General features: G+C 38.7%; 1 long non-coding RNA gene across 1 annotated transcript in view; it reads left to right on the top strand.

Moving 5' to 3' along the window:
- Positions 1-218: 218 nt before the first annotated feature.
- LOC307244210 overlaps positions 219-7,843 on the top strand; it is a 12,426-nt gene continuing 4,801 nt past the window's right edge. The window contains exons 1-2 of the long non-coding RNA XR_013844646.1: positions 219-318; positions 5,709-5,847. This is a non-coding gene — a long non-coding RNA (uncharacterized lncRNA). The remainder of the gene's footprint in view (positions 319-5,708; positions 5,848-7,843) is intronic.

Genomic DNA, 7,843 nt, shown 5'->3' with positions numbered 1-7,843 from the left:
TGCCGCAAGGAGCCTGTAAAAAAATAAATTAATAAAAAATAAAAATCCCATCACCTTTGTTCAGCCATGTGTTGGATGTAAGCTTGAGAAAAATGGACGCTGCATAATAGAGCATCAAATGATTGCGGTGCTTCAAGCAGAGCCAGTAGGACAGAAATAAAACAAGTGCTCTCACATAATCCACGGCTGCTAAAAATAAGCCTGTTCAGATGAGGGTTGTGGATTCTCTGCTGCGTCTCCGCTCCGCTTGCTGCGCAGGATACAGCGTTTGAGGCGACGCTGTTTGAGGAGTGTGGATTTATGAAAAGGAGATTGTCGGTGAGTGAACACATGTGCCGTTTGTGTGTGTGTGTGTGTGTTACTCAGGGTGTGTGTGTGTGTGTGTGTGTGTGTGTTACTCAGGGTGTGTGCGTGCGTGCGTGTGTGTGTGTGTGTGTGTGTGTGGTTCTTTGGGGTGGGTAATGAATTTGAAATACTACACAGTAGTAGCCCATACAGCCCTATACATGCTAAATGTGTATGTGTTTCCACGGTAACCCAGTTGACCATATGAGTAGTGCTGCTGTTAGTACTAACTTTCTTTGAAAGGCGGATAAGTCAAGCCAGATAAAGGCAAAATCTCATTGCGATATTTTACGGAAGTTGTTGAAATATATATTAGAAATTTGAGAAAAAGTTGTATTTACAAATGCCTGTTAGATACCTGACAACCAGGGCTTCCCCTACTTGTTACCTAGCAACTGCAAACTGCCACCGAATTTAATCATGTCGTCATGATGCAAGGAACAGGATTTAAAGTCTGCCATTTGCATTCAGTAGTTTCTACAGTGTGCATGTTTTAATCAGAGGATACTGAAATATACAGCTGCAATGGACCCATATATACGGTATATACTGTTTATATTGTTTGTGCAACAATCGTTCAATTTTTCTATATGGTAAAAAGATAAATATTTTCACAGTTTTGTTTGGTTGTGAACTCGTCTGCTCCAATGCTGCAGGACCACCTTTATTAAAATGTGTTTTGTTCATTTTTTCAATTAATTTTATTTCTATTTCATTTTTTTATTACCATCTTATACCATTTCTACCCAGTAAACTTCATTTCCTTCAGCTATTAATTTTATAGAATAACACGGAGGGTTTTCATTGAAAGAAGATCTTGAAAAAGATGATGAAAAGATGACCCACATTATATTTGCCTTTTACAATAAGTTTCAAATTTGTTGATGCTTTGAGTGTGTTTTAGGATGTGAAACTCCGTTTAAGTGGTGGCACAGTAACAGTCATTCACTGCAGCGATGACTACGTCCTCCAAAGAGAAAAACCTCTGAAATGCCCGCTGGATGTGCTGTAATCTTGAATGACAAAAACATTTATTCTAATAGATTCATACTTAAATATATACAATATTATTAACATATCAGACGCAGACTGGCCCAATAAACCCTTTCACTTAGAATATTCTGTGGTTCCCATTTAAAGAATGTGCAGTTGTGTTTGGAGATTTTATCTTTTTTCATCTGAAATACATTTTTCGGAGGCAGACTTCACAGCTCTTCAGCAGACTTCACAGCTCCATGCTCCACTTGGAGCATGGAGCTGTGAAGGGTTTCCCTGGTACCCAAGAAGCAAAATGTTCACGCCGTGTATGTTGGCCCGGGTAAGCCATATAGCAAGTGCCATAATGCACTTCTGGCACATGCATTTTTAACGCTGTAGAAGAGTAAATTAGAACTGTCTCACCCCCACACCCACTCTCTGTCACTACAGGAGTCAGACTAAGTCAAAAAAATCTCCTCGTGGGGAGCCACAGGGAGCTGATTGAGCTCCACACTGCAGGAGATCCATGCATATGAGAAACTTCAAGCTTCAACTTTTTGTTTTCTTGTTATTTTATTATTATCTTTTTTTATTATTATTATTTTTTTTTATATGATGACACCTAAAGGTCTCAAAAGTTATATAAGATGAGCAGGAGATGGAGCTAAGGTCACTTGTCATCCTCATTTACCAGTTTCCTACTTCTGTGCATATTGAATTTGATTTTTGATTTTATCTGAACTAGAACCTGCTTCTTACAATTCATTGAAATACTTTTTGTTAATTGAAGAGAAAGTGATACTTGAACTCCACCAAGACGAGATTGACATGTTGACTAAGTGTAATGTATTTTGCTTTATGTATAATAATAATAGTAATAATAATAATAATAATAATAACAATTATTATTATTATTATTATTATTATTATTAGTAGTAGTAGTAGTAGTAGTAGTAGGAGTAGTAGTAGTAGTAGTAGTAGTACCATTATTATTATTATTTTATTATTATTATTATTATTATTATTATTATTATTATTACTATTATTATTATTATTAGCAGTAGTAGTAGTAGTAGTAGTAGTAGTAGTAGTAGTAGTAGTAGTGGTACCATTATTATTATTATTTTTATTATTATTATTCAGGAGAGCTCAAGCCAAAAGATGCAAAAAAAAAAAAAAGATGTGCGTTCTGGAAAAGAGCTAATGTGTTCCCTCCTAGGCCAATGTATAACGGACTGACATATCGTTAGTTACAAACCTTTTTATGAGCAACGTGCGGGGATAAGCCAGTGCCTAATTGGACGGCTCAGTCTTAAAATTGACCCTTATCTTTCCCCTTCTTCCCGCTGAATTTCCTTTTTTCATGTTAGACTCAAAGTAATGACAGAGTGAAACAATCCTAATTGGGTGGGAATGGGGAGTAGACTTACCCCGAGGCGATGAACTCGAACGTGGGTTGAGTCTGATAGCGCTCAGAATATTGCATATAAAGGCTACATTAAATTATGGGCTACTTTTCAGGCGGAATGAACCATTCAGTGTGAGACAAAGATCGAGCGTGACAATTTTTTTTTTTTTACCACATCTTTGCCAACCAATGATTTCCGCGGTTTGTCTCGGCCCCCGAGGTTAAATGCCCACGTTTAAAATTACAGATTGACCTGTTTTGTCCTGTTCATTGCTATTTCTCAGACTTTGCGTCACTCTCGAACGTCGTCCGTCGGTTTTGGTCCTTGACGCGTCGAGTGGTTAAACCAGGGAAGCCGATGTGAGACGATGTAAGTAACCAGAAATAAAAAAAATTAAAAAAAACTTCCTTTCAAGGGTGACATGCTTAATCAGGTCAGAGGCTCAGAAATGAATTTGGCAAAGCTCGGGTTTTCGAGGGTTTTACGTTCACGCGGCAGAAAAGTGTTAGGCCGCGTAACAGCTAAAAATACCCTGTCATAACCCATATTTTTTGGGCATGTGCCTCCATGAAATGCAGCCCTATTTCTCATTGGAGGTGACAGGTGGGTCCTAGGGCAACTATTCCTTTAAGGACGGAAGCCCGGGATCTTGACCTGACATGCTTACCAGTCAAATCAGTTTCATGCTGTCTGACCAAGGTACACAGGCTGTCGAGCAACGAGGATTCGCTCGCTGGGAAAAGATAGAATGCCCCACAAATGAAACACTTTATACACACACCCACACACACACACACACACACACACACACACACACACACACACACACACACACACACACACACACACACACACACACACACACACACACACACTCCTCTGAAATTCTCAGCAAGCGATCATGGGTGACCGGGCTGCACCACCCAGCAGATGGATAGTCAAAAAATTGTTCCGACTGTAGCTGCATTTGAAACTATGTAAAACAACCTGAGTTCAGCTTTTGAGGTGAATTTCCCTTCCTTCACAGGAGCAAGGCCAGTTGTTTCCCTCTGCAGCCGTGCATTGAGCTAACACCGCTAACGTGAAGCCCAGCCTATATCACTGCATTTATTTTATTTCATTTCATTTTTTACTCTTTCTGACCAAAATATTTTCACAAACAAGATGTATTTCCTTTGGCTACTAGAGGGAGCACTAGCCCATCATAGTCAGAGACCGACATTAATTCCCCGTGTTGAAATCTCCTCCTCTCATCCAATATTGATTCTAGATTTATGCCTAGAAGGTCTGACGTTCTTTCATGCACAGAACAGGGTTTCTCTTTATGTTTTTCTTTCTTTTAAGGCACTCCAGTGCTTTAGTTGCCTGCAGCGCATTTTTGGACCATTTTGGACCATTTTACTGCATCCACAGGAAATAGCTGGTGTCCAGAGAGATAGATGGGACCAATACGAGGGGTTCGGGCCTCATGGCCACAGAGAAAAGAAGCTGAAACTGGATATATACTCAGTGCTGGTAGAAGGCGGTGCTGGTCCAATAGGTTTATCTCTTCCAAGACTCAACAATATTGCCATTAATTACTTGGAAGTGTTGTTAGCTGCTTTGGCACTGCCGTATCATGAGCAAAGGAAATGGCTCAGCTTAAAATATGCTTACCATCTGTTCCATTTTATTCCGGTGCCCGGCCCGTCTCTGATGTTTAATGTATCCGTGCTAATTACATCATCCACATACAATGGCCGCCTCGACATCAGGAAATCAGCGGCGGTACTGGGGGAGCGAGTCCTCGGCTTTTAAATGAACTGTGCGAACGCCTCCGATACATACGCCTTTGAATCACTTGCCTCATTGCGCTTTGATAACCGCATTAGACGTTTTGTAACGTAATGTATGGAGGCATGGATGATCGATGCTTTTCATTATTACCAAAATAAATGTTGCATAGGCACTCAATGTCCGCACGCTGACATCAAAACCAATGGCATATTCAGCACAAATGATTAGAATGATTTGACCACTCCAGTGTAGAATTTATGATCTATTTAAATCCCCAGTAAGGGAGGTCAAGTGTGACTCACTCTAATATGATTATTCCCCGGGGGAAAATAGGCAACAAATGGAGGTGGAATATGTAACAGGCCTTCCCCCTCATATATGTATACACACACACACACACACACACACACACACACACATACCATACACACACACATAGCATGCACACATGCACACGCACATACGCATGCATGACATTCACGCACAAATGCGCACCTGCTCACACACACACACACACACACACACACACACACACACACACACACGCACACGTACACACACACACACACACACACACACACACACACACAAACTAGATGAGCCACAGGGTAAACAGCGCCTTCAATTTGTGTTTCAAAAATAATGGCCCGGTCTCTTGTGACGGCAGTCAGAGAGCTTGTTTGAGCTGATGAATGAACTCTGACCTTCCTTTGATAAAAACAAAAAACAAAACTATACTGCCACGGGGAAAAGATTTTAGACAGTGCAGACAGAAACCTTCCAAGAGACATTACGGCCTGCGTCTTGGTAATAGACCATATTCTATTCTATTCTATTCTATTCTATTCTATTCTATTCTATTCTTCTATTGTATTGTATTCTATTCTATTCTATTCCATTGTACTATGTATTCTACTTTTTTCCTGTTCTATTCTATTATTCTATATTATTATTCTAATCTATTCTATTCTATTACATTATATTATATTATTATATTATTATTTTATTCTATTCTATTCTATTCTATTATTATATTATATTATATTATATTATATTATATTATATTATATTATATTATATTATATTATATTATATTATATTATATTATATTATATTATTTGATTCTATTCTGATACATTATATATTTATTCTATTATACTATACTATACTATACAATACTATACAATACTATTATGGCAGTGGGGAGGGATGTTGGCGCCATCTGCAGGTGTGGAGAGCCAGCACAGCCAGGGGACGCAGCTGCAGAAGATTGAGGTGACGCGCAGAGGGTGGAAGAGCTCCTGTGTTTTCACCTCACCCTTCCTCTCCTGGCAGGGAGGTAGGGCCCCCGCTCCCGACTGCGTACTATGGTGGTTACATATACGTTTGTCTGAAAGGACAAAGGTCTTGACTTTTGGTTAAAGAGATGCCTGCCTGTAAACGCTGTTTTTGTTCTACCTGCATCCTGGTCCATTTTTGCCCCGCAACCGACAAGAGACTTGTTACAATTATATTATATTATATTATATTATATTATATTATATTTTATTATATTACATTACATTATATTATATTATATTATATTATATTATATTATATTATATTATATTATACTATTCTATTCTGCTACATTATATATTTTATTTTATTATACTATATTCTATAAATAGTAAAGGAAAACACACAGAAACTCGTGACTTTATAGCTTATTAATGCTTGCCTCAGGCCTCACAGCAGCCTATAAATTCACAACTGTGGCCTCCTCTTGAGCAAGAGAGCATTTCATAAGTCAACAAGGTGCAGAGCAAATCATTCAATTTATCATCTGATGATGGCCGCGCTGCTGAAAGCTTATTTGAACGTATGTGTGTGTGTGTGTGTGTGTGTGTGTGTGTGTGTGTGTGTGTGTGTGTGTGTGTGTGTGTGTGTGTCTGTGTGTGTTTGTGTGCGTGCGTGCGTGTGTGTGTGCGCATGTGTGTGTGCATCTTTCATTTGCCATCTGTTGCCCGGAAATGTTGAGCTGGCATTGGCCGACCCGCCCTGGGACCACATCAAATGGTTGTGACTTTAAGAAAGATGAGGAAGAAAGGTCGTCTTAATCTGCGGCCGCCAGAAAGAGCCTTCGCCGCCACCTTTAATCACTGTGAATTCTAACCGCTGACGCATTCTTTATTATTTCATTATTTCATTTCATCGCCAACCCACCGGAAGGGCCCGGCCTTGAAAATAATAACCCCTGTGTAGCGCTTAGGTGGCTCTTTATAGAAAATAAAATAAAATAAAAAAATCCAGGTTTGATAACAAAAGTGATGCTGGATAAGTTTATTAAGATGAGTTTTCCATAAAATGTGACACTTTATGGAAACTTTTTTGCTAAAATATCAATAATTATTAAATATTACATTATATCCATAGTATAATGAGATATTAATCAATAATTTACTGTATAAACTCAGATGATTTATTTCCAATGTAAATATGTTCTAAACAGATTCTTCCATGTTAATGATATTGTTATCTTTATTCCAGATATTGTTTTGTGCGATTACTTTTTAACATAGGACACATTTCTTTTAATTTGTTTTTTCTGAGAACACGATCAAATGTCCAGTCATTATGCAAATGTTTTAATGGAAAACGTGTTTTTCAGAATTGAAAGTCGAAATGTTGCACGCTCCACCATCAGCCAAATTAATAGCACAGCTATTGCAGGAATGGGTCTCCATCTCCAAGTGTAATGTGAAGGAGGGGAGAGACAAATTAAATAGCATAGGCACAGATTTGAAGAGAATCTTATCTCAGTGGGGTAGATTCACTGTCACATTTGTTGCCCGCGGCGACATGGCGCTTAAGAGCGATTAAGCCTTCAACACGACTGTCATTTAAAAAAAACAAAAAAAAAAACAAAGAATCCGTATCAGCTCAGCTCGGCTCCTCTGTTGCTCCCCGCTCTAAACAAAACATCCCATAATAGTGAAGACCTTCACTCATGCACTGTGTGCTGCGTGCTCCAAGATTAACCCCATCGAGGGCGATCGATCTTCAGATTTCTGGTGAAAGCGTCTCAATTCATCTCCAGTGGCTCGAGTTGTGAAAGTAACTACGTGCAAGCACTTTGTTTCTGTACTTATGTACTTTTCTAAAGTATTTTTACTTGCCAAAGTATATTCAGTTTCGGATACTTTCGACTTTTACTCCACTGCACGCACTACTGCACTACGTTTCTACATTCTGTCACCCTAGTTTTAAGACAAAAAGCATTTTAACGAAAATATCGCAATCCTATAAAATCTCTGATGGGAAAAATACTATCTTTTACAAAAAAAAGTATATAT

The sequence above is a fragment of the Zeus faber genome, assembly GCF_960531495.2.
Source record: "Zeus faber genome assembly, chromosome: 18".
Classification (NCBI taxonomy): Eukaryota; Metazoa; Chordata; class Actinopteri; order Zeiformes; family Zeidae; genus Zeus; species Zeus faber.
Note: the sequence above shows the minus strand (reverse complement) of the source record. Positions and strands in the feature narration are given on the sequence as shown.